This window comes from Alosa pseudoharengus, unplaced genomic scaffold (genome assembly GCF_046254945.1).
Source record: "Alosa pseudoharengus isolate Yale_2024_CS ecotype anadromous, Long Island Sound unplaced genomic scaffold, YU_APseudo_1.1 YU_APseudo_1.1_scf_1, whole genome shotgun sequence".
In the NCBI taxonomy this organism is placed as follows: domain Eukaryota; kingdom Metazoa; phylum Chordata; class Actinopteri; order Clupeiformes; family Clupeidae; genus Alosa; species Alosa pseudoharengus.
Window position 1 is genome coordinate 34,865,821 of NW_027468564.1, and position 18,998 is coordinate 34,884,818.

The 18,998-nt window shown below is 41.6% G+C and overlaps 2 long non-coding RNA genes across 2 annotated transcripts; both read left to right on the plus strand.

Annotated features, from left to right (window-relative positions):
- The first annotated feature begins 1,141 nt into the window (after positions 1-1,141).
- LOC143126214 (uncharacterized) lies at positions 1,142-6,608 on the plus strand. The gene is made up of 3 exons (XR_012987412.1): positions 1,142-1,216; positions 1,865-1,931; positions 6,488-6,608. It is a non-coding gene; the product is annotated as an uncharacterized LOC143126214 (long non-coding RNA).
- A 4,224-nt stretch (positions 6,609-10,832) lies between these two features.
- LOC143126246 (uncharacterized) lies at positions 10,833-11,520 on the plus strand. Its single transcript, XR_012987431.1, has 3 exons — positions 10,833-10,919; positions 11,052-11,306; positions 11,455-11,520. It is a non-coding gene; the product is annotated as an uncharacterized LOC143126246 (long non-coding RNA).
- The last annotated feature ends 7,478 nt before the right edge of the window (positions 11,521-18,998 follow it).

The window sequence follows — 18,998 nt, forward strand, 5'->3', positions numbered from 1 at the left end:
GCTGATATCCCAAATGCAATGCTTTCACATATTTTCTCATTCTAGTGTGGTAAACCTTGTCAAAAATCCCTATGAGACTTATTCCCCTGATTGACCAAAATTAGGGGGTCTGGCTCATGGACTAATACAAAATCCCAGCCAATCAACATGAACTCATAAACACTCCCAGCCAATCAACATGAACTCATAAAAAATCCCAGCCAATCAACATGAACTCATAAACAATCCCAGCCAATCAACATGAACTCATAAACAATCCCAGCCAATCAACATGAACTCATAAACACTCCCAGCCAATCAACATGAACTCATAAACAATCCCAGCCAATCAACATGAACTCATAAACACTCCCAGCCAATCAACATGAACTCATAAAAAATCCCAGGCAATGAAGACGGGGCAAGAGAATAGGCGTTTGGTTGTTGAGCTCAAATATGCCTATCACATATTTGAAATGTGTGTGTGTGTGTGTGTGTATGTGTGTGTGTGTGTGTGTGTGTGTGTAAGAGAGGGTGTCTGGATGTCTCTGTACACACAGAAACAGGAAACTCTCACACAATAGAGCAGAAATGTGATGGAGAAAGAAGCCCAAATATCAAATATATAGAAGAGGCACAAATATCATGTAGCATTGATCACCACAAAACGTACATACGCAGAGCAAATAAACGAGCAGACAGATTATTGGGAGTATTATTTATTTTATTCTTTTATTTACAGACTCTGGAGTGGGCAGGACTCAAAAGTGAGAGGAGCATAAGCTCCCCAACCACCACCACACATTCTAAAAGTTTCCAGACAGAGAACAAGAAGTTACCAAGTTACCTCATCATCACCATAACAACCAGCCAACTGAGACAACCACTCCAGACAAGAAGGAGAAGTCAGATGAGTATCAACAGTAGCCTGGCACGATGATGATGTTCTTCTTCAGCTCACATGGGCAAGAAGAGCAAATGTAAATAAACAATTAAATGTAAATATATAAATACATGTAAGTTTCAACAAAATGCACTTGTTTAATCGTCCAGGGTACTGTAAGTACAGTGGGGAGTCTGGAGAGTGAGAGAGTGAGAGAGTGAGAGAGTGGAGCAACATATGCAGCTGCTCTTCTGTAGAAAGGCCTCACACACACACACACACACACTTGCTCAAGAAGTTTCCATATAGACAGAACAACAGAACAACTCTCTCTATCCCTCTCAGCAAACACAAGTAAGTGCAATATTTTACTTCTTTAGTTGATGGTTATTTAAAAACAACAACAACAAAATCATGTACAAAATAAAACCGGTATATTCTTTCCTCGTTCTAGTTTTGAAAGATAGGAAGATGACAGCTTCTCTAGACTCTCCTGTTCTTAATCTGTACCCCACTAAGAGTGTAAAGATAGTAAGATGGATTGATCATAGTGTGTTAGCATTACCCTCTTCATGTCAATTTGCAACCATCATCAGTGTAACTGTGTTCTTTCCAATGGGCGATGGTACCATAGTGGTTAACGAATTGGGCTAGCATGTACTGTAGCAGCCAGAAAGGTTGTGGGTTCAATTCCTGGCTTCCACTGGTGTGCCCTTGAGCAAGGCACTTGTTCTGGGGACAATTGATAAAAAGTGTCTGCTAAAATGAATGAATGTAAATGTGCCTAAAACTCTCACACAATAAGCAGGCCTATGTGAGAGTGTGTGTAAAAGAATGTGATATTTTGTAATTGTGGCCGTGTAGTTTCCTGTCTGCTTAACTTACATGAACATTTGACCACATTGCTACACTTTGCTACACTGCTGTCGCTGGAGCTGATGATGTTGAAATATTACGAAATATTTAGTCCTTTAGTCCATATTTTTACCTTTTTTGGTTAAGGTTGATGCAGCCATGGCAACCACAAAAGGCCCTGTGATTCTCACTGCAGCCTTCTGCCTTTTATCAGGTAATCCTTCCCTGTATTTATATTTTTATTTCTTAGGCCTGCTGCAGACTGCCCGCGTGGCGTGAGTGTGGCGTGTTTTGTTGCATGTCAGTGGTGTGGCAGCTGTGTGGCATTTTCTATCTCTATTCACACGTCGGACGAAACGTGTCCGACGCGGCACTGTGACGGCCCCTCTTCCTATTAAAACATCTGTTCACTGTCTATTTTGAATTACATTTGGCTGACACATTTTGTTAGTGGATTGGACTGAGCGTACCAGTGGTAGAACGGTTGCGAGGTAGCATACTGTATGCCTGTATGAGAGCATTCAAGTATGTGGGAGCAGAACCGGAGAATACTTTGTAGGCAAGCATTAGAGACTTGAATTTGATGCGAGCGGCCATACAGTTGGTAGCCAGTGTGGCTGAATGAGCAGTGGGGTAACGTGCCCTTTTGGGTTGGTTGTAGACCAGGCGCGATGCTGCGTTCTGGATCATCTGAAGGGGTTTCACTGTGCAGGCTGGGAGACCGGTCATGAGGGCATTACAGTAGTTGAGTCGTGAGATGACTATGGCCTTTACTAGGAGTTGGGTAGCATCTTGAGTCAAGTAAGTCCTGATTTTCCATATGTTGTAGAGTGTGAAACGGCATGACCGGGTGACTGAAGCAACATGATCAGAGAAGGCATGACACCTGACACACCAAATTTCTTGCAAATAGTAGGTTTAGCTGGGAGAACCAGCAGTTTAGTTTTTGAGAGGTTTAGGTGGAGGTGATGTGCCTTCATCCATGTCGATATGTCTGAAAGGCAATCAGAAATCCATGCAGAGACCAAGGGATCATCAGGTGGAAAGGACAGATAGAGCTGTGTGTCGTCTGCATAGCAGTGGTATGAGAAGCCACGCGAACAGATAATCTGTCCCAAAGAGGTGGTGTAGATAGCAAAGAGAAGGGGGCCCAGCACTGAGCCCTGGGGGACCCCTGTGATGAGATTCGGACAGTGAGGTTCGGACAGCTGTCCAAGCCATGATACGTTAAACAAGCATCTTGTGAGGTAGGATTCAAACCAGGAGAGAGCAGTGCCTGAGATTCCCATGTTTGAGAGTATAGAAGGATGCGGTGATTAACTGTGTCATAGGTAGCCGATAAATCAAGCAGAGTCAGTACTGATGACCGTGCGGGCGCCCTGGCTTCCTTTAAGGCTTCTGTTATGGACAGCAAAGCCGTTTCGGTTGAGTGGTCGCTCTTGAACCCAGATTGATTTGGATCCAGACGGTTGTTCTGTGAAAGGAATTCAGAAACCTGTTTGGAGACTGCTCGATTGATATCTTTGGATAGGAGAGGTCGGAGTGAGACAGGGCGGTAGTTTTTAACTTGAGCAGAAGTTGGGAGAAGTTTTCTTGAGGGCCGTTTTGAATGCTGTTGGAAACGTGCCCGAGGTTAGCGAAGCATTGACGACGTGTGTGATAGCTGGTGTGATTGTGCTGATGGACTGAAGTAGGCTCGTAGGTATAGGGTCCAGCAAGCATGTGGTAGGACGGCTACATGTCAGGAGTCTAGATACCTCACTCTCAGAGAGAGGCGCGAATGCAGAAAAAGATGTGCCAGCAACCGCCAAAGGTTGTAGGAGTGCGGTATCTGAGTCTGTCACGTCCTGTGGACATGTAGAGAATTGATTACTGATTGCCACCACTTTGTTTGTAAAGAATGAAGCAAGGGTATCGTCAGTAAGGCTGGAGGTGGCTGAGGGTTGAGCGTTTTGAAGGTTGAGAAAAGTTTCCTAGTGTCTGTGGTGCTGTTGATTTTGTCATTGTAGAAGGCCGTCTTAGCAGCAGTGATGCTGGCTGAAAAGGAGGCTAGGAGAGTCTGATAGTTTATGATGTCATCAGTTAGTTTAGATTTGTGCCATTTCTCTCTGTGGCTCTGAATTTGGTGCGCTGCGATCGGAGGGTATCATTTAGCCATGGGTGAGAGTGTTTGGATCGAGCTGGCCTTGTAGTAAGAGGGGACAGTTCGTCCAGACACGAACTCAGTGTGGAGCAGAGCGAGTCTGTGGCATCAATAGTTGCTCTATCTAATGAGTTACACTAATTATGAATCAGCGTAGACCGCACTCTGATGTTTGCACAGCTTAGATTGTTCAAAGGCTGTTAATTACTCTCAACTGAAAGTCCACTCGGTCACACCGACCGAAACTCGCAGTTTTAAGTATCCTCCTGCCCTCAGCTGTTTCCAAACGCCCAGTGTTCAATTCTAATGGACGGAAACGCTTCCAACACGCTTGCATGTCGCGTGTAAAATAGGCGTCGGCCCTACAGTATTTCTAGCATGCATGTGTCACGGGGTAGAATAGTGGGGAAAAGTGGGGGAGGGAACTTAAAATGGAAAAGATTTTGTCCTCACAGGGACTTATTTTGGTAGCGCACTAAGATGATGGCCTCCCTTATCACGCATTGTTTGCTGATGACTTGCAGGTAGGGATGGGCAGAACGAGGCTTTGTGAAACAACGAAACGTTCGAAGCAATTGCGCCGGAATGTGTCGAGGTTTCGAAACAATCCGACACCCGTAACTCCATGTTAGCAAAACTAGCCACTAGATGTCACCATCACATTTTGACCGTGAAGCACAACTGCTTCAGACGAAGAATATAAATAGCCAACATGGAACGCACGATTTCGTCCACAGCTATGTGGCTGAGTGGTTAACACACTTGCATTCGGCCGGAGCGTCCGGTGTTCGATTCCCTGCTGGTGCTTAGAAATTTCAGACTATATGCCTTCAATAATAAGAATATTTTTATATCTGCCCAGTTAGATGTTTTGTTATTTCAATTTCATAGTACATTATCCTTTGGAATATGCTGGAGAGGAAAATGCTACAATGGTTTTAAAATGTAGGCTATGCTTATGGCCCAGGGTTTTTTTTGGGAACATGTTGTAGGGAAATAAAGGATACATGCGTTAGACTAAACAGGTACAACATGGGAAAAATAAACAACACATTTTTTGTATGTCAACATACATTTTTATTTAGGAATAACAGTTGTTCTGCCGTCTTGGCATTTAATCTGTTTCTTGTTTTTGAATAAACCTCCCCAGCCTTGGAAAAAATTCTTTCACAAGGCACACTTGTTGCTGGCATGCACAAATATTTTTTGGCCATCACAGTTAGGTTTGGATAAACCACTCTCCTCTCCTGCCAGTATTTCAAAGGGTCAGCTGTTCTTGAAATAAAGGCATCAGTCATATATTTTTTTACTTCTGCTACTATCTAAATATTAACGTCACTAGACTATATCTATCTAAACTATCGCTCACTGTCTGTCTCTAGCCTGTCAACTAATCTATATCACTAACCTATCAATCACAAGAATGCACTATAAATCGCTATATCTCTATATGTCTCTATGTCGCTATATCTCTCAAAATCTCTCTCCTCACAAAAAACCCACAAAGATAGGATGTGTTTGAATGACTTTTAAGCATTCTGGGACTTTGTAATTTAGATCAAACAGGTGTTTACTCGGGTAATTGGCTCGCGCGGTAAGGTCCAAACCAAATTGAAACACCACGAAGCCATGGTCACGTGACATGGGCGTTTTGAACCACACTTCGAAACACTGTTCGAAACACTTGCGTTTCGGAAGCTCGACACTGTTTCGAAACGTCAGCTTCGAGCGTCACATCCCTACTTGCAGGTGTTTAGCGGCATGTAGGGTTAGTGATTGGCACAGGCTGGGTGGGCTGTGGGTTTTTAAGGCCTCTGCTTTTCAGTCTTACGAGAGACTTTGGGGGGGAAACACGGGAAGGGGGAACGGCCACAAGCTACAGTCTAGCTGGCTGCAAGGTGACATTCAGAGAGCGCAACTTCGTAATAGAACGAAAGGGAAGTGATGTGCGCGACGACAAGGACGGAGTAAGACAGACGTCTGCAGTGATCTTCGCCAGTGAAGTGCGATCCTGCTGGGTTAAGCCCACTCTGGAATACTGCATCCTCGAACGCTACAAGGGGGAAACGTGCTCCCCTACAGAGATAAGTAACGTTTGCCGTGGTTATGCCACTGAGGAACTGAAGCTGTTATGGTTCCCCCGCACCTGTGAAGCTGCTATTATCCCCGTGACTGTGCTGCTGCTATTATCCCCAGTGACTGTGAAGCTGCTATTATCCCCCGTGACTGTGCTGCTGCTATTATCCCCAGTGACTGTGAAGCTGCTATTATCCCCGTGACTGTGAAGCTGCTATTATCCCCCGTGACTGTGCCGCTGCTATTATCCCCAATGACTGAAGTTGTTACCATCCCTTCGTGGCAGTTGCAGGGATGTGTAATTGAGACTGAGAGCACCACTCATTTCCTGGTCCCTCCTGGCCCTCTACGATACAGGGGCATTATTTAATGTAGGCTATATTGGCGTGGCATTGGAAGTGCTGGTAACCTAGCCCCGTCAAGCTGTAACAGCCTTGCAGTGATTGTGTGGAGTGTACTGTGTGCAGTGAGGCTTATAGAGAAGTTGGAGTGAAAACTTTGTGCATATGTGCTGTGCTCTAATGTGTGAACCTGTTACCTTATGGGCGTAGGTGGGTCGGCTATCCCTGGCCACTACAAGCAACATTAACTCTTGCCAAACCCCCTGTGCAACAGCGACCGGACAGGGTGAGAGACTGGCCGGATCTCTGCCTGCCGCTCCCACCTCGGGCCAGTCTGCACTCTAAACCCGAACTAGTTGTCATTACTAGAAAATTGCGTGGAAACCGATTGCCTTAAACCATTCTAGTTTTTACAAAACATAAAACTAAACATGTTTAGTTGTGTCAACTAACAACCTTATGTTAATGCTGTAGACAAAATAAGCTTACATTAGTAGTCTTTACTAAAAACCTTTAGTTCACTTAACTTATTGTTTCAGAAGTTGCAGTTGTATAAAATAACTAGGTTAAAATGCATGTTAAATTCATTAAAATATGAACTAAGTTCTGTAGATAGGCCTATTGTTTTTTTATTTAAAGATTAGGGTACTGTATTAATTTAATTGTTTTATTAAAAATTGAAAAGAAATTCATCACAATGTATAGGAATGCCTTTTATTATTGATAAAACATAAACAAACAACATTTAAACTCATAAATATTCCACATCCACTGTAGATGAAGAACCTATAAAAAAAAGACGAAGAACCTATAAAAAAAGAACATAAGAAAACAATTTTTTAGTCCATGTTCATTTACACAGTTGAAATAAAAGTTTGTTATATCACCTATGAATGCAACAAATAAGAGAATAAGAGATAAGAGAAAAAAGCTAACCAACATGTGCTGCTATGGTTAGCTAAAACTCTCTACAGACAGAAACACCTATTTCAATGATAAAGTCTGAATTAAACTTAGTAGCACCAAGACAAGTATATTTACAAGAAAACATATGTGATATTGTTATAATCTGGCATACACACCCATTGGAAGGTAGCTACCATGAGCTAACTGTCTGAAAGACTACTAGCATGCTAACAACGGAGCTAATGTTACCTTACTTTTCTCAGGTTAATGTAAGTTAATCACGTAAACAAACATTTAGCTAACTATTGGTCAAACTGAACATAATTTTCGGTTATTTCATCAGAATTTTAATTTTTCAACAAGTTCATCAGAAAGTTCACCCACCATTTAATGTAGTAGCCTATTTGTCACAGCAGCATGAGGCATGGAGTCATTCATCTGGACTGAGAAGCAGAAGGAACGGTTGATGGGCAGAATTTTTTTAGACCCCTCCTCTGCCTTGCAAAAACATAACATTTATCGTTGTCTCTGCTTAACATGATCAGTGCACTGTATATTTCACTTAAATAGTACAATCAACTCATTTCTTTTAGTTATGACATAGAGTTTTCACAAAACACACAAACATTAGTAGTGACCACCTAACATATTTATTACAACTAAATCTGGGTTTAGAGTGTGGACTGGAGGACTGCTCCTTGGACGTTGTCCATCTCTTTTAACAAAGACTCATAATTTTATGTTTAAATAAATCTATTTTTCTTACACCCAAGTCTCTGACTTAGCTTTACTGAAGGGTACAGTTTTCTCCCCAGCAGTAGAGGGTAGAAGTAGGGGTGGCCCTAGCGCCCCCCCCCCCCACCCTGTGACACATGCATTTTCAGCGCAGCTCAAGCCTCACCTGAGACGTGCGTGTCACGCAGGCAGTGTGCAACCTCTGAGATGTTAACATGGAACCAGAAATGAAACTGGACACACCACGCAGCTGACACGCCGGCAGTCTGCAGCTGGCCTTAGGGCTGAGTCTTGAGGGCCTTTTCTTCTTTCTAAGTTGGTTACACTGGTGCTGCAGTGAAGTTTCGTGTCCAAAGTTTGAAAAGCGACATTGAAAATCAAGAGCTTGGATCGAACCAGCCTTCCTTTCTGAAATACAAGGGGCAAGCACAGTGGGGACATTCGAGGTGGATGTCGGACAGAGGTGGAAAAAGTACGAAAATATTGTACTCAAGTAAAAGTACCAATACTTTTTTTTACTCAAGTAACGGATGGGATTTTTGATGTAGTACAATACTTCACTCAAAATGTAATCAAGTAAAATTTAACATACCGATTTTATAAACTACTTAAAAAATACAAAATACACAGAAAAACTCCTCAATACAGTAACGTGAGTAAATGTATTTCGTTACTTTCCACCTCTGGATACAGACCCACTTGGCTGCAGTGGAGTAGGTGGAGGTGTGGCGTAGGCGTAGCCACTGTTTTTCTCATAGACTGTAAGCAGTCTCACCTCCACTCTCCAGCCAGATCCATGTATCCCATCAGGAAGACATGGTGTCATGGTTATCTATGGTTGTCATGGTTATCTATCACAACAATGTGAGACTGACAGAAGCTTCACTGCAGCACCAGCGTTCTGATCCCTGCTCCTTACCACCGGAAGCAAACAGCTTGCACGTAGAGCATCAAGGCGTATAGGTGTGGCACAAGACTTTTATCACAACGTTATTGTCTGCCCACTTCGCCTTATTCACCCGGCGGCCAGATTGAGGCTACAAGGTACACGTGCCATCACACTTCTGCAGATGGTAATGCACTCCGTTTGCAAACTGCCAAAAAAAGCTCACAGAAAAAGCTGGACTGAAGTGTGATGGGAAGTGTACCTTGTATCCTCGTTCTGGCCGCCGGGTGAATAAGGCCAATAGATCCCAATTCTGTACCAAGTCTGTTATGTCCACACACTTCTTGTTGATGCTTATTGATGTTGATCCAGATCCAGTCCCACTGCCCACACAAGGTTAAGCAGCTTTGATGTGTAGTAAGGATTTCCCACAATGCACTTCATCCCATCGCAGCTAGTAGGTCCTGGCAGATCTTCAGCTGTGAAATGTCCTGCAGCAGTGATGCTTTAACCTCTCTATCATGTGACCAGGTGTCCTTGGTCAGGACGACTACAGTGCGACATATTCCTCCAGCATCTGTGGTTTAAAGGGGTCATTTGTGGACATTGCCTGCACTTACTCGTATCCAGGCAATCAGCCAGTCAGAGAGGCATACTGGTTCATCGAATGGAGTGGGAGAGAACCAGATCATTTGAATCAGGATTCCAGATATCAGGGGCGTGTGGAATATCTTGGGGATAAAGTGAACAACTGCACCCTACGAATCAAGCATTTGAGAGACAGTGACACTAAGGAAAAGTACAGATTTAGGTGTATAATTGATTTTGAAAAGAACAAATTTTCTGGATCTGAGGTCTCTCTGACACTTACAGGTTAGTATTGTGGAAAAATAATTTTAGATGTAAAAGTATTTTGTTTGTGGCATTTAAGTAATAACATGCTTTTGCACACAGATCTTCATGTAACAGTAAGTCCAGCAACAGTAGAAGAGGGCGACAGAGTGACACTGACCTGCAGCAGCACCTGCACTCTGAGTAACAACCCCACCTACATCTGGTATAGGAACACACAACTTCTGAGTAACTCACACACAACCAGCAGCAACACCCTGTCCATACCCTCATTTAGAACAGAAGATGCTGGTTATTACTCCTGTGCTGTAAGAGGACATGCGGGTCACCCATCACCATCTGTGTGTAAGCAACGATTGCTCTTCTCATTTTTGCAGTTTCATTTTTTGTCACTATATAGATACAGCAGTCATGTTGAGTAAGAGGAACTCAAACTACTGTAACTTTAGGCAGTTAAAGGGGCACTTGGCAACTATTGCAATGTAATAAACCCATTTAGAAATCGTTTGGATGGTTAAATGACCTGTTCCGGTGAGAATGGTGACTTTCCCCGCTGCCCCTAGCGTCCCCAGGCAGAAACCAACCTTGCAACATTGAGACTGCCATCCCTGAAAGAGAAGTGAATAACAAGAAACTCGTTTTATCGTGTTTCTTACCTTGTAACATCCACATTGTTCTGCCGCACTTCTGCTAACCATTTCGCTAGCTTGTAAACAAATCCATGTGCTTTATCGTTACCTTTTTCCACAGTTTAAAATAGCATAATGCATAATTTCTCCAGCAGAGGGGGAAATAAAGCTAATCCTGACAAGTTTCCCTTTAAATCTATCAATTCATTGTTCTGAATCTGCCAATGGCTGGTGAGGACAATGCAGCTACACACATAGCAACCCTTTAGCTGGAGAATAAACTCTGCGTTGTTCATTGTGTGTGTCCATATTTCAGGTGTGAGTGGCTGGAGTGTGACCTACACCCCACAGAGCATCTGTGCCTTGAAGGGCTCCTCAGTGGAACTCCACAGCTATTACACATACCCTTGTGATCATGCAGTCACAAAGGCATTCTGGTATATCACAGGACATACGGATCTGAGAGAGGATGAACATTATCATGGTCGTGTGGATTATATTGAAAATAACAACAATAGCCACACTCTGAGCATAAGAAACCTGAACCTTGGTGATGCAAAAAATTATATATACAGATTTGTAACTGATAAAGACGTAAAGTATTCTGGTGGAAATCTTGGACTCTCAGTTACAGGTATTTGCATAAATATACATATTTCATAATGGTAGTGTCCTTAAAAGTATTTGAAATGTTTAAATGGACTCAAGGAAAGAATATTCTATGTATTAAGTACATCATATATTAATGCAATGTAATCTCTTTTAGAACTGCAAGTGCTGGTTAATCCAGCAACAGTGAAGGAGGGAGACAACATGACACTGACCTGCAACACCACCTGCAGTCTGAGTAACAACCCCACCTACATCTGGTACAGGAACTCACAGCCTGTTAATGATCTACACACAGCAGACAACATGCTGGTTATAGACTCAGCCAGGCCTGAAGATGCAGGCAAATACTCCTGTGCTGTTAAGGGACATGAGATTCACAGTTCACCTGAAATGACTCAGGATATCAGATGTATGTGAGATTCATACCATCTTTTTTATAGCATCTTAGAAGACATCAAGTCATTAATGAAATCACACAGTAACTTAGAGTAACATATATAAGGTAAAAGAGAACTGAAGAGGTTGCTGATCCAATTATCATGTTCCCCATCTATTAGACTCCCCCAGGAATACCTCAGTATCAGTCAGCCCCTCTGGTGAACTTCATGAGGGTGACTCAGTGATTCTGACCTGCAGCAGTGATGCCGACCCACCAGTGCACAGCTACACCTGGTACAGGAAGACCGGAGATGAAACAGTTCTTCAGGACACAAGGAGAATCCTTAACTTCACTCTTAACCGCTTATCTGGTGTGGATGGACTTTATCACTGTGAGGCGCAAAATGAGATCGGCACGGAGAACTCAACCGGAGTCAGGGTCTTCTTGCCAGGTCCAGAGCACTTTCTTATTTTCACTTCCAACTGTAGATAGTCTCTGTAGAGTGTATGATTTTGGAAACCTTGTGAAACCGTTTTGTCTTCCCTGAATTTCCTTATTTAGAAACTTTTGCAATACAAAACAATGCTTTTCTAAATGTTCTCTTTAGATCCTGGTTTGCCCAAAGAAATCCTGTTTATTGCTTTGGGGGGCATCTTGGTAGTAGCTCTCTTGTTGGTGGCCATTGTGTGCTGGAGGCAAGTCATACTTTCATATCAGTTTACTCTGAACCACCACTTTTTTACAGAATAAAACATATATTGAATATCTATCTATATGTCTGCACAAAATATTTTACATTTTGTTTGTGTTTTGGAATGTAGGAGACACCAGATTCAATCAACAAAAACCTCAAGGAGCACACACAGCAACACGCAGGTAAACACTGATTCTTCAAATGTGTCCCAACTAAATGTAGCACCATAATATGATTACTCCACATGTAATATCTTTACAGATGATCAGAAATAAACTGCGTCGGGGCATCAGTATCCAAAGTTTGGAGTGCTGGCCCTGGATGAAATTAAAATGACCTCCAGCCTCTTTCCCAAAATAAGATGAGACGGTGTTTTGTTTTTGGTTCAATTGTGTACAGTTCCTAGTGAAAAGGGCATTACAAGGATACAAGGATACAAGGAAGTTTATTGTCACATTCATATAGTTACTGGAAGTAAGAAATGCAGTGAAATTATGTCTGGTGTCAGCCTATTTGTGCATTTATGGGGCGGGGTAAAAAGTGCAGTAGAAGAGGGGTTTAGTAGATTAAGTGGCAAGGGCTGTATAAGAAAGGTGGGGGAGGATTGGGATTGGGGGAGGGCACCAACAAGGAGCACCCAAGAGCATTAATACACAAGTTAGCAATCAGAGATACATTAGACGTCATGTAAAAGGAAAGAAATTCACAGGTCAGCCTATGTAACCTGCGTTGTATTGAACCTGCGCAATTAAGCCCTGCACACGCCCGGACTCGAACCCGCGAACAGCAGCACCTCTGATCGGGAGGTGAGCGCGCTAACAATTGAGCCAATAGCCCAGGCTACTGGCTTGCATGCCAGCAGCACTCTTGAGGCGTCGGGGAGTGAGGTTTACCAACGTTCCACAAGCACAGCTCAGCTAGCTGGCATCCGTTACACCTACACAGATGCACTGAAAAGAAAACCCAATGCATAGGCATGCAAAACTAAAAACACATAAATGGCCCTCAGGTAATCTCATCTGGCTCCTGCCAAAAAAATGTTGGACTGTTAGACTAGTCACCCTAACAGAGTAAACTACCATGTTATTGCTTATTGTGTGGTCTTTCACAGGGACACTCTGATCCTGTCTATGGCAACATCTCCACAATCCCCATGGTCTCTGAACAGAGAGTTCCTGCAGATCGCAAAGATGATGATAATGAAGAAGATGATGATGTCCAATACGCCAGCGTCCAGTTTAAGCCCAAAAAACAGCAAGAAGTGCCCAGTCAGGACGAGGACGTCCAGTTCAGCAAATCCAAACCATCTCTGTCTGGCACATCACAGGAGGAGACCCAGTACGCCTCAGTGAATCTGCAGGGACTCAGTGCTGCCACCCAGTGAGTATTTACTGATATTACAGGAACATTTTACACAGCAGAGATGACATGAGTTATTCTGAGCCACTACTGCATTATACTAGGGTATGTTATTTTCACAAATGCTGGCAGAAAATGTGAAAGAATGAATATGGCTGGGAGTTTAACATTCTTAATAGTTTGTTTTATATGGTAAAACCTGACCCGCAGCATAGGCTATCTGTCATTTAAAGTTTTTCACAATTGCTAAAATACTAAACTCCATTCTCTAAATCAAATTCTCAGTTGCCTGAACACATGTCTTGAATCAATCATTCCTTTGGCTAAACCGTAAACAGTTTTCACATATGAAACACAATTTGCAGATCTCATAGACTGTTTTTTGCAAAACACTAAACACATTCTCATGTCATAAGACACATTTTGCATTGTAATGCACTTGTGATGCATAATGGTAACCACAAGTGGCAAAAGGTAAACACAAAAAAAGCACAAATGTCATATATTAATTAAACACAACTAGTAAACCACACGCGTGTTTCAAATTATGTGACACAACCGATATAAGCTAGTTCAGAGTGTAAACAGGTTGCTGAACAGTGCAGGCTCATATCAACAATGGACAGATACTATACTGTAGACTGCAATGTACTTCACAATACTGAAATGCCTGTCTTTTCCGGTATACAGTTTTTCACAATTGCTAAAACACATCTTTTAAAAACCTTCAACCCTTTTCTCAGAACAGTAAACACAACCCCCCCCCCCCCACACACACCTCAATACTTTATGTTTACTGGATTTACAGTAAATGTTGAATCCACTGAGTTATGCAATCGTTGCTTTGCTTTGTTTTGTTTTGTTCTTTAGATGCAAAATGCATTTACTGTATTGTAACAATGCAATTTTCTCCTGGAGCTATATGAGCAGGAACACTGTGTTTTCCATTTTTTGATGTCTAATAACTGCTCAGTAGTGTTTTCATTTTGACCTCTTTGTGAGATCATCTGAAGACAGTGTTTGGTTTTGAGCACAGGTACAACTGTTTTGAGAGATTGTTCAGTTTTGCAGATGTTGAGGTTTTGTGAATGTAGTTTGAGATTTGGGGTTTGTGTTTACAGTTTTGAGAAAAGGGTGGAAGGTTTCAATTCAGCAATTATGAAATACTGTAAAGACCAGGCATGCTGCAGCATTCTGAATCAATTGTAACTATGTCACTACACAAGAAGGCAAGGCAGCTAACAGTGAATTTCAACAGTCCAGTTTGGAGATAACCATGGCCTGATCAAAAAGTTGTATGGAATCTTGTGTCAGATAAGGTCTGATCTTCATAATGTTGTAAAGGACAATGATTTTGCAATTGAGGCCACATGCTCAGAAAAGTTAAGTCGGTCATCAATTTTGATGCCCAAGTTACGTGCAGAGTAACTGATGCCCAAGTTGGGATCAGTGAAGATGACTCAAGCTGGGTGTTAATCTGAAAAAAAAAAGAAACAGAAAGGTTTTTTAGAGATTAAGATGAAGGTGCCGATCTTTCGTCCAGACTGAAATATCCTTAGGCATAATCCATACAGAAATCCAATGAGAAATGGTAGTCCTCAGTTTCACTTGAAAAGCTGCCACTGACTGAGATGTTGCCTCTCCACAGAACAGCAGGGGTGGAATCTGTGATCTACAGCAACATCAATACACATTCCAAACCATAACAGCAAGACACCATGGTTTGAGTAAGAAGCCCAAACTACAACAAGACACTACAGCCTGATATCAAGATTGTCTGATGATTAGTGATGCAGTGATGCAGTGATGTGTAATATTTAAGTAATAAGAGCACATAAAAGTAATATTTATGTATTATTTGACACCTCAGTGTGTTTTTATCTCTTGACTAGCACTTTGTAAATCACATTTCTCAAGATTGTTACTGTAATTTCCTGTCTACTAACCAAGGTTTATCCGTACATTTTGCAAAAAATTCTTCCACTATGAGGTTAGTACACAGCTAATTCTAATCAACTGGAAAAGTGACAAATATGCTTGGACAAAGACTGGTGGTTATCTTGTCCCCATGGGGGATGGTAAGTGGCCAAACAAATCCATAAGAACCACTGTTGAAGAGTAACAGAAAAAGGTATCATCTTAGTGTCAAGACCAAATCCCCCAAAAAATGTAAAAAGTGACCTCTGCTAATACAGCGGTTCCCAAACTTTTTTCCCCGCGGACCACCTTCTACATCCTGACTCGGCTTGCGTACCCCCACCATCCAACACATAAAAAAGTAACTCATTCTATTGACGCATTCCAGGCATCGTTGTTTAATTAGCCGCACTACATGATAACATAATAAAAATGTGCAACTGGTCTATGAGCTCTCACGTTAAAAAAAAACAGTGTGGAGAACCACATTTGAATGGTTAGGTAGCATCTCACTGCAGACCACGCACTGTGGCTTTGGGCAGTCTGTCTCCCAATCCACGTGAAGCCTAGGGCTATTATGCCTCATCATACTTTCGTTTTCTTCGCGCAGTCTTTTCTGTCTCGTTCTTTCTTTTATCCCCCTGCGCTCCATCTCTACCTTGATTAGTCTGCCCCCATCCCATTCCATCGTTCCCTGTGTCCTGCTCTGTTTCTCTCGCTTCTCCTCCTCGATCGCTTTAATTAGGCCTTTTGGACAGTGTCCCTGTTTTTAGCCAGTTTACGCAGCCTTCTACCTAGCCTTACTTCAACGAAACTAACGCGCCAGATATTCTGGCTGCCCGCAGGAAATCACGTGTAGCCTATTGTGTGTAGCTTATTTTTTAATGAAAACATACCCTATTATAGAGTTTACAAATGATTTCCTTTAATTTCACGTTTCCATATCATTATAACCCGATTAGAAATTATGTATTATTTATGAATTAATTAGAGTATTAATTAATTAATCATTTTTAACTCCTTTCCGCCATTGCCCTTTTCATCTCTCGTACCACCAGGGGTACGCGTACCACAGTTTGGGAATCCCTGTGCTAATAGATTATGTAGAAGGCATGCCAGATAAAAGACTTACAATCATCATCCCGCTAGGCTAACACACTGAAGGAGAAGTTATGTGTAGATGACCTCACATTCTCCTCCAGGATGTGAGAATGTGTCTACCTCTGTTGCTGGCAGACACTAAACTGAATTTCCCCTTGGGGATCAATAAAGTATTTATCTATCTATCTATCTATCTAAACGCCCCTGCGGCTGCGACAGTTAAAGAGTAAGTACATGTGTCAGGGTATCTGCTCATTATATTTAGTTGCTATCTTCACATCAATGTGAATGCAAACAGTCAACTGGCACTCTTTGTCCATACTTATACTAAACCATGCATATGTGGCAAGAGCAGCATTTTCAAGTGACTACACCACTCTGGGAATTGCACCCAGACGAATGTTAACTTTAGTAGTACCAGGTTCAAGAAGGCACACAAGTTTGTTTTACTCAGTGCCGGAGACATGGTTCCATCCATAAATAGATTTTTATTAATAAATAATTACTACAAACCAAAACACATAGACATGAGACCAATAGTCTTTACAAACACAAAACAAACAAAAGACAGAGATAGAAGGATACCTGCTTACTGGTGGGGAGGCAGATCACCGTAGGCCGGGTGGGAATCTCAGGAAGCCTTACATGTCTTGTACATGTCTAAGCTCTTTCTGTCCAGCAGTCATGGCATAACAAATCAGGTTTCATGCTGTGTTTTAGGCATAGCTTATCCCCAAACCCCCCTGTTCCCTTCTGTGAGGAGCTTCCTCACAGAAGTTCTAGTTCTGATTTAGACTCTATATTATTCTCAATTATCAAGCATTGAGATGGAGCCCTCCTGGCCCGGATCCCTTCAAAACAAATTTAAGTACAGAGAACTTCCTTGCTTATGCACCTGTGCAAATGTGTAGCGTTGTGTTACGAAGGGTTAATTTAGGGGGGATGATTATGCTGAATGATAACTTTGGTGATGGATGCATTTATCTCCTACAATGGGTTTTTCACATGGCCTTCCTAAAAAGACTATCAAACAGCTTCAGGTGATACAAAATGCAACGGCTAAGGTTCTTACGAAAACTAAAAGAACTGATCACATTACTCCAATTCTTAAGTCCCTGCACTGGCTTCCAGTAAGTCACAGTATTTTAAAGCACTACTAATTGTTTATAAGCAAGGACCTAAATACCTATCAGCAGTACACACCAGGGCTTGAAAAAAAAAAATTTTTTTCAATCGCTCCGCTCCGAATGGAACCGGCATAAAAAACGTTTTTTTCTTGCGTTCCGCCACCAACATATTGTTCCTGAACTGCCCTTAAATTGCACAGTAGTCTAAATGCGCAAAAATGATAAATCACAGGCAGCATCCAAAAATATTTACAATATCCATCTCACATACCATGCAGACTGCTGCTGACTGTAGCCTATATTCTATGATAAATAGAATTTCGTATCAAAATCATTTGCAGACACAATATGTTATCTTCACAGGCCTACATTACAAACATCATTTCTAAATCAATTTCACTGTGCAAGCAGGCCTAGGCCTATTTAAGATCCCAACTGAAATGGCATACATTACAACAGCAAGACGCGGTTGTTTTTTTTTCGTGAAATAGGCTATGCTTTTGTGAAATTTTATAGGCTATAGAACAAAACAAAAAAATATTAACCGGTTTTGGGGATTTCAGAATAATGTTTCTGTTCCGGAACAGTTGAAGACCATTTGGTTTTCGTTTCCGTTCCCGTTCCTTTTAAAATTCTGCTCATTTTTGGTTTCTGTTTTCGTTCCTTGAACCGGTATAGAGCCTTGGTACACACCCCCTAGACCAGTGTTAGTCCGCAAGCTATCCCAAGTGGTCCGTGAGCAGACTTGGTAGAATATAATATAGATTAGTTGTTTGCAATATTGAACCAACTTGTATGTAAATCCAAACAGTTCTGCGACACTGCCTATGTAAGGTATGTCAGTTTAAATCGTATGAATCCTCTGACACAATAAGCAAGGTGCAAAGACAATAAGCCAGGTGGTTCAGTGAGTAGACCTATTATGTGGGCCTAATACAGTATAGCCTACTGTTGAAGTAGGTCTACCTTTTTTTAATCTAGGTGGTCCGTGAGCTTTTTATATTGGTTAAGTGGTTCTTGGTCCGAAAAAGTTTGAGAAACACTGCACTATACCATCCATGTAGCATCCAGAATGTTGCTCTGTGTGTACGGGAACTTCCATTATAAGAAACATTGGTAACACTCCATAACAAGGTGCCATAATAAATAGCAAACTAGTAATTACCTAACCCTTTGTTATTATTTATTAATTGTTACTAAAATATCTATTTGGCACAAGTTAATAGTTTTTTCATCATTAATTAAATATTAGTTGTTTGCATCAAATCTGTATGTTAATGTTTTAACAAATCTATTAACTAATAGTGTATTAATATTTGTTAATAGTTAACTAAATGTATTTTTGGGACTAATTAACAGTTATTTCTTACATCATTTAAATGTTAAATGTTTATTTACAAACTATATGCTAATATAAAAGTTAATGACATATTATTTATTAAGCTTTTCTGATTAGCTTTGTGGATAATTTATGGAATTTATGGTTTATGGCTTTATGGTCTTGTGGGGTGTATAAGGCACCCT